The following is an 8,372-nucleotide window of genomic DNA, read 5'->3' as shown; positions in this document are numbered from 1 at the left end:
GACAAAAGTTTGAAATAATGATAGGGACACTTAATTAAAGTAAGGCAGATTACAGTATAGTGGTCCACACTCAGTAATATAGGTTTCTTGCTGTCAGTGAATGTGGGATGCCAGGCTGCATGGTCAGGATCAGCGGTGCAGGTACTGAGGGACAGTGTGCTGCCCGCCTCCAGACCCCTCTTTCCCCATCAGACCCATCTTTACACTTTCTGCCACACTTCATACACTGACCTACATATATAACTCTCATTTTGTTTTGTATAGAGAGGACACTTCCTTCACGTCAATGGGGGGCCCGCTATACGATCAAAGAACTAGGATTTTAGATGCTTTTATAGCCCCAAACCACTCATGTTTATAAGTTATTGTTTCTTGCACTTTGAACATTAAATTGTGTTTTGAACCATAAGTTCTTCGTCATAATTTCCATGACAACCTGAATTATTCTGGTTTTTCTTCAGCTCAGCCTGCAGAAAAAAATGTATGACTGGCACAATGCCTGGTACAGTTGAATGTCTAAAACAGTTTTTCTCTTCTTGTGACTCCAAGCTTCTTTTATTATGTAACAAATTAGTCTATGGCTACATGGCAACTTGACATGGCTACATGACTGTGACACTACTGTTGTCAAAAATCCAAACATGCTGGATTTTTTTTATCACAGGTTGCAGGTCACATTTAAGTATTAATGCACAATAAGGAAGACATCTGGATGGCACCACTACTAAATAGCAAACTGTCCAATAAAATACCCAATATATGTAAAAAAAAAAAGAGGAAAAACCTGTCATACTAGGGGGTGCATGTGACTTAGAAAAAGGTAATGTATCAATCACAAAACCTGTGAAAATATGGCAATGGCACTCACCCATAAAAACTTGTAACTCCATTTCTTTATTTAAAAAATGGCTGGCTGCAGGTTAGTTCAAAGAAACAGAAACCGCATCAGCCGAGACTGAGCAGGGTGGTGACAACAGGCTGTTTTATAGTTACCCGCTTCCTCTGGCCTCACCTTTCGTCATTTTTGGGACCCTTAACCTGAATAATGTCTCCAATTGGGAGGAGACTATCTCACTGAGCAGAGCAATCATGAGAGGTAAACACAACAAATATTTTTAAAATATCAAGGCATGATTGAAAAAGATAATTTTCCTTGGTAAGTATAAAAAACGATCATTTAATCCCAATCTACTCAGTGCCTCAGTGTGCAATATTTACTTTTAAGGCTATCTTGGAACGCCACCAAAGGTTTTTCAGCTGCAGTATTTTGAAAGATAGTGTCTCTTTCAATAATGTGCCAATTCTTAAACAGGGCTTTTTTTTTATAGTTTCAGAGAAAAGACTGTATTTGAAAGAAAGCAAAAATCTTTCTTTATTTTTCTCTTTCGCCTACGTTATTTTTCTTTCTCGCTTTTCTATGCTTTTTATAAACAAAGTCATTACATGATATTTTTTTAAAGGGGTATTCCAGGAATTTTTTTTTATTTGAGAATGCTACAGGGCCTGTAAAGTTAGTGTAGTTCATAATATAGTGTCTGTATCTGTGTGTGACGGTTTTCTCACAATTCTTCTGTGATTTTCACCTCAATATGTATTTTTATCAGCATACAAAATGACTGTTGTCTCAGATTTTTCCCAGGTTGCAATGCAGCAGAGACCTGACATCACTAGTCAGCTGATGACAGGGAGCCTGTCTGCTTCAATAGGTGGTTGGATCGCTTGGTGGGGGAGAGATCAATCTGCAACTAATGCAACAGCTGTAGGTACCCTGATTGAAAACCACAGCTCATTTATGTTTCAATGGGTGGGGTGTCTGATGTGGAAAATGGAATTGTGGGATTGGCAGTAAAAAAAAAAGAAAAGTCAAACAGGAAATACGAGTTCACAAAAAGCTAGCCACAGTGTTATGGTAATCTCATGACATAGCCATTTAGCCCCAAGACAAGCGCAAATGCTTCCTAAGCATGTCCATTACTGTCTGCCAGGTACGTGCTAAAATCACCTTATGGTGGAGAACCCCTTTAACTTTTTCTAACACAGAGTTTAACAGTTTATTTGGATATCCTCTCAATTGTAACCGATTGATCATTTCTGCCGCTTGAATCTGGAAATGATCATCATCATCATCACTGTTTATTTTTTTCATATAAGTATGCCATCATAGGCCACAATATAGGGCATGTGACATTATAACTTGCATGTGATCTGCCTGATATTTTGCTGCAGTTTTCTTTAACTGCCAAAATGCAAATCTTAAAGGAATTTTTTGGTCGCACACTGTGTCTAAGACTTGATATTGCATGATGAGGTCACCATGTGAACCTAACCTTCTTCAGACAAGCATAGTAAATATTCCCACATAACTGACTGACAATAAGTTAAAACACAATAATAAAAATTAAGCTAACAAGCTAATGCAAAATATCATGGAAAATAATGCTACAAATAATTGAATTGTAAACATACTGTCTAACCATTCGTTCAATCATTAGTAGTGGGGAAATACAATGATATATTCATGTTTGAAGTAGTTTAAATTCGGTATAAATCTATTTCTCTCTTTTATTTTAACCCGTCATGGACACAGGGTGTGCAGGTACGTCCTGGCGTCCTCGGACTTAAGGACCCAGGGCATACCTGTATGCCCTGAACGTTTCCGTTCTCCGCTGTCACATCCCAAGCACATCTCGCATCCCGTAGAAACCCCTAGGGGACCCCCCCATGAGACCCCCCCCCCCAATGTCAATTCAGATCGGCGATGTGCAGTGATGTCAGGTCAATTGGGTCTCCGGGGACCCAGTGACCCGGAAAAAAAAAGTTATTAGGGCTGTCCGAGACAGCCCTAATCAACTTTACCCAGCAGGAGTGAGGGGACGAACGATCAATCACCTAGCCTGTTTGGCAATGATCAGGCCACGATCAGAGCAGTCAAGGGTTCTTTACTTGTCTATCAGGGCAGGCGGGAGGTCCCTGGCATCGGCGTTGAGCGTCCCTGAAATCGGCAATGTCGGCGGAGTACACCGGTGGCGGCAGCAGCGTCTTCAGTGGCAGCAGGATACAGCAAGAGGGGAGTTGTTTGCCTCCTGCTGTTGCTAAGCAACAACTCCCATTATGCACAGCCAAAGGGCATGCTGGGAGTTGTAGTTTTGCAACAGCTGGTGGCAAAACTACGACTCCCAGCATGCCCTTTGGCTGTTTGTGCATGTTGGGACTTGTAGTTATGCAACAGCTGGAGGCACATTTTTTCTATGAAAAAGTGTGCCTCCAGCTGTTGCATAACTGCAACTCCCAGCATCCACAGACAGCCAAAAGGACATGCTGAGAGTTGTAGTAGTGTGCCTCTAGCTGTTGCATAACTACAGCTCCCAGCATGCCCTTCTGCTGTCAATGCATGCTGAGAGTAGTAGTTTTGCAACAGCTGAAGGCTCACTGGTTGCGAAACACTGAGAGTTTGTTGCCTAACTCAGTGTTGTAAACTACAACTTCCAACATGCACTGACAGACCATACATCCTGGGAGTTGTAGTTTTGCAACAGCTGGAGGCACACTGGTTGCAAAACACTGAGTTAACCCCTTAAGGACTGAGCCCTTTTTCACCTTAAGGACTCGGCCATTTTTTGCAAATCTGACCACTGATCCTGAGAAATCTGATCCTGAGAATAGAAGCAGGGGGAGGGGAAACACTGAGCCTGCTGTTAGGAAAGTGATCAGTGTCTAGGTCAGTGTATCCCAGCCAGGGTGCCTTCAGCTGTTGCAAAACTAAAACTCCCAGGCATGCTGGGAGTTGTAGTTTCACAACAGCTGGAGGCACCCTGGTTAGGAAGCACTGGTCTAGGCTGGGCTACTTCTGTGATGAACTGAAAGGCATTATGGGAGACAGGAAGTCAGGGACCTCCATGGACCAGGAAGTACTGATCTTTCAGAGGGGATTGCAGGAGAAGGGAGAGGGTGAGATACATGAGGAGCAGATTGTCAGAATGGTGAGCTGATGCACTTTCACATGATAGAAAAAAAAATTTGTGACTTGGTCCATGATACTTCTTCTTTAAGGACCGGAGCGTTTTTTGCAATTCTGACCACTGTCACTTTAAACATTAATAACTCTGGAATGCTTTTAGTTATCACTCTGATTCCGAGATCGTTTTTTCGTGACATATTCTACTTTAACGTAGTGGTAACATTTTTTGGTAACTTGCATCCTTTCTTGGTGAAAAATCCCAAAATTTGATGAAAAATTTGAAAATTTTGCATTTTTCTAACTTTGAAGCTCTCTGCTTGTAAGGAAAATGGATATTCCAAATAATTTTTTTTTTATTCACATATACAATATGTCTACTTTATATTTGCATCATAAAATTGATGAGTTTTTAGTTTTGGAAGACACCAGAGGGCTTCAAAGTTCCGCAGCAATTTTCCAATTTTTCACAAAATTTTGAAACTCGCTTTTTTTCAGGGACCAGTTCAGGTTTGAAGTGGATTTGAAGGGTCTTCATATTAGAAATACCCCATAAATGACCCCATTATAAAAACTGCACCCCCGAAAGTATTCAAAATGACAATCAGTAAGCGTTTTAACCCTTTACGGGTTTCACAGGAATAGCAGCAAAGTGAAGGAGAAAATTCACAATCTTAATTTTTTACACTCGCATGTTCTTGTAGACCCAATTTTTGAATTTTTTCAAGGGGTAAAAAGGAGAAAATTTTTAGTTGTATTTGAAACCCAATTTCTCTCGAGTAAGCACATACCTCATATGTCTATGTTAATTGTTCAGCGGGCGCAGTAGAGGGCTCAGAAGGGAAGGAGCGTCAAATGGTTTTTGGGGGGCATGTCACTTTTAGGAAGCCCCTATGGTGCCAGAACAGCAAAAAAAAACACATGGCATACCATTTTGGAAACTAGACCCCTCAGGGAACGTAACAAGGGGTAAAGTGAACCTTAATACCCCACAGGTGATTCACGACTTTTGCATATGTAAAAAAAAATTAAATTTTTTTTACCTAAAATGCTTGGTTTCCCTAAAGTTTTACATTTTTAAAAAGGGTAATAGCAGAAAATACTCCCCAAAATTTGAAGCCCAATTTCTCCCGATTCAGAAAACACCCCATATGGGGGTGAAAAGTGCTCTGCTGGCGCACTACAGGTCTCAGAAGAGAAGGAGTCACATTTGGCTTTTTTGAAGGAAATTTTGCTCTGGGGGCATGCCGCATTTAGGAAGCCCCTATGGTGCCAGGACAGCAAAAAAAAAACCACATGGCATACCATTTTGGAAACTAGACCCCTCGGGGAACGTAACAAGGGGTAAAGTGAACCTTAATACCCTACAGGTGTTTCACGACTTTTGCATATGTAAAAAAAAAATAAAAAAATTTACCTAAAATGCTTGGTTTCCCAAAAAGTTTACATTTATACAAAGGGTTAAAGCAGAAAATACCCCCCAAAATTTGAAGCCCAATTTCTCCCGATTCAGAAAACACCCCATATGGGGGTGAAAAGTGCTCTGTTGGCGCACTACAGGTCTCAGAAGAGGAGTCACATTTGGCTTTTTGAAAGCAAATTTTGCTCTGGGGGCAAGCCGCATTTAGGAAGCCCCTATGGTGCCAGGACCGCAAAATAACCCCACATGGCATACCATTTTGGAAACTAGAGCCCTCGGGGAATGTAACAAGGGGTTAAGTGAACCTTAATACCCCACAGGCGTTTCACGACTATTGCATATGTAAAAAAAATAAAAAAAATTTTACCTAAAACTTAACATTTTTAGAAAGGGTAAAAGCAGAAAATACCTCCCAAAATTTGAAGCCCAATTTCTCCCGAGTACGGCGATACCCCATATGTGACCCTTAACTGTTGCCTTGAAATACGACAGGGCTCCAAAGTGAGAGCGCCAAGCGCATTTGAGGCCTAAATTAGGGATTGCATAGGGGTGGACATAGGGGTATTCTACGCCAGTGATTCCCAAACAGGGTGCCTCCAGCTGTTGCAAAACTCCCAGCATGCCTGGACAGTCAACGGCTGTCCAGCAATACTGGGAGTTGTTGTTTTGCAACAGCTGGAGGCTCCGTTTTGGAAACCGTGGCGTACCAGACGTTTTTCATTTTTATTGGGGAGGGGAGGGGGGCTGTGTAGGGGTATGTGTATACGTAGTGTTTTTTACTTTTTATTTTATTTTTTGTGGTAGTGTAGTGTAATGTTTTTAGGGCACAGTCGCACGGGCGGGGGTTCACAGTAGTTTCTCGCTGGCAGTTTGAGCTGTTGCAGAAAATTTGCTGCAGCTCAAACTTGCAGCCCGATACTTACTGTAAGCCTCCGCCCATGTGAATGTACCCTGTACATTCACATTGGGGGGGACATCCAGCTGTTGCAAAACTACAACTCCCAGCATGCGCTGACAGACTGTACATGCTGAGAGTTTTAGTTTTGCAACAGCTGAAGGCACACTGGTTATGTATCACAGAGTTATATATCACGTGACCTTACTCAGTGTTTCAAAACCAGTGTGCCTCCAGCTGTTGCAAAACTACAACTCCCAGCATTTACGGTGCATGGTGTAAGGTGACTGCTGGAAGTTGTAGTTTGCAACAGCTGGAGGCACACCGGTCGTGAAACACTGAGTTAGGTAAAAAAAAAAAACTCTGTTTCACAACCAGTGTGCCTTCAGTTGTTGCAAAACTACAACTCTCAGCAGTCACCGACAGCCAACGGGCATGCTGGGAGTTGTAGTTATGCAACCAGCAGATGCACCACTACAACTCCCAGCATGCACTTTAGCTATTTGTGCAAGCTGGGAGTTGTAGTTATACAACAGCTGAAGGTACACTTTTCCATAGAAAAAATGTGCCTCCAGCTGTTGCAAAACCATAAGTCCCAGCATGCCCATAAGGGAATGGTGGTGGTCTGCCTCCTGCTGTTGCATAACTACAGCTCCCAGCATGCCCTTTTTGCATGCTGGGAGCTGTTGCTAAGCAACAGCAGGAGGCTGTAACTCACCTCCTGCTGCTGCTCCATCGCAGGCTGTCCCTCGCCACCGCCGTCGCTCCTGGGGCCCCGATCCCAACATGGACGCCGGGGATCGGGGTCCCCAGCACCCGGGGTCGTCTTCCCGCACCCGCTCACGCCCTCCGGAAGAGGGGCGAAGCGGGTGCGGGAGTGACACCCGCAGCAGGCGCCCTGATTGGTCGGCCGGTAATCCGGCCGACGAATCAGGGCGATCGTGAGGTGGCACCAGTGCCACCTCACCCCTGCAGGCTCTGGCTGTTCGGGGCCGTCAGAGATGGCCCCGAACAGCCAGTAATTCCGGGTCACCGGGTCACTGGAGACCCGATTGACCCGGAATCGCCGCAGATCGCTGGACTGAATTGTCCAGCGATCTGCGGCGATTACCGACATGGGGGGGCATAATGACCCCCCTGGGCGATATGCTGGGATGCCTGCTGAACGCAGCAGGCATCCAGCTCCGGTCCCCAACCGGCTAGCGGTGGGGACCGGAATTCCCACGGGCGTATGGATACGCCCTGCGTCCTTAAGGACTCGGGATGCAGGGCGTATCCATACACCCTGCGTCCTTAAGAGGTTAAGTAACAACTGTCAGTGTTTTGCAACCAGTGTGCCTGCCAAAGGGCATGCTGGGAGTTGTAGTTTTGCAACAGCTGGAGGTTTGTCCCCCTCCCATGTGAATGTACAGGGTACAGGGGTTTACAGTGAGTTTCCCAATGCAAGATTGAGCTGCGGCAAATTTTCCGCTGCAGCTCAAACTCCCAGTGGGGAACTAGCTGAAGAACCCCCTTCTGTGTGAATGTACCCTAAAAACACTGCACTACACTTCACAAAATAAAAAATAAAACACTACACATACACCCCCTTACACAGTTACCTCCTCCCCCCCCCAATAAAAATAAAATACATCTCGTATGGCACTGCTTACAAAACGGAGTCTCCACCTGTTGCCAAACAACAACTCCCAGTATTGCCGGACAGCCATTGACTGTCCAGGCATGCTGGGAGACTTGCAACAGGTTGAAGCACCCTGTTTGGGGAACACTGCTTCATCCCTATTCAAATCCCTAATTTAGGCCTCAAATGCACATGTATCATAAGTATAAGCTTCCCAGATTCATTAATGCTAAAAGTGACAGTGGTCAGATGTGCAAAAAATGCTCTGGTCCTTAAGGTCATAATGGGCTTGGTCCTTAAGGGGTTAATCTAAAATTTCCTAGATACAAAAGAGGAAGTTCGGTTGACTAAACAGTGGTGTAAGGCTCCACACTAGAGAAAGAATGTTTACAATTAACCCTAAAACCCATTCACACTTAATTAGCAGAATCAGGAATTCTAAGGCTGGGTTCACACTGCAGAATTTCCAAGTGGAGTCCCA

The sequence above is a fragment of the Hyla sarda genome, chromosome 2, assembly GCF_029499605.1.
Source record: "Hyla sarda isolate aHylSar1 chromosome 2, aHylSar1.hap1, whole genome shotgun sequence".
In the NCBI taxonomy this organism is placed as follows: Eukaryota; Metazoa; Chordata; class Amphibia; order Anura; family Hylidae; genus Hyla; species Hyla sarda.
This window is presented reverse-complemented; position numbering follows the sequence as displayed.